Here is a 719-nt window from a genome sequence, read left to right on the forward strand (position 1 = left end):
CTTGTCCAAAGTCAATTACAGTATGTGGGAAGCCAGGCATTCACGTAGAGTTTGTCCAGATCACAAACCCAAAACAAATCGTGAGAACTCAATGGCTCTGTGAGCTAGAGAAATTGATCCACCCACATCATCGGTAAACCATTTTTTGTTCACTGTACCTTGTCATTAAAGAAGATATATCCAGGGCTTCCCTGGTGGCACAGTGGTTAAGAATCTGCCTGTCAATGCAGGGGACAGGGGTTCGAGCCCTGGTTCGGGAAGATCCCACATGCCGCGGAGCAACTAAGCCTGAGTGCCACAACTACTGAGCCTGCATGCCACAACTACTGAAGCCCGCGCACCTAGAGCCCGTGCTCCACAACAAGAGAAGCCACTGCAATGAGAAGGCCGTGCACCTGCAACAAAGAGTAGCCCCCGCTCGCCGCAACTAGTGAAAGCCTGAGCGCAGCAATGAAAACCCAATGCAGCCAAAAATAAATAAATAAATAAATTTAAAAAAAAAAAAGAAGAAGATATATCCAATGACCAAAGGGAAACTTTCATGTTGTGACATAAGTCTTCTGGTGAATGGGGGGACTTGGGAGACCTGTAGTCTTTGCTCTTCTCCAGAACGATTTATTGTGGTGATATTTCTCTTGCTCTGAAGACATAACCAGGGACTGTCTTCAGGGAGGCTTGGTGGAGATCGTGGTGGTGCCCAGCCTTTTGTGCAGCAGGAA

Source organism: Lipotes vexillifer, unplaced genomic scaffold (assembly GCF_000442215.2).
Source record: "Lipotes vexillifer unplaced genomic scaffold, Lipotes_vexillifer_v1.1 scaffold387, whole genome shotgun sequence".
In the NCBI taxonomy this organism is placed as follows: Eukaryota; Metazoa; Chordata; class Mammalia; order Artiodactyla; family Lipotidae; genus Lipotes; species Lipotes vexillifer.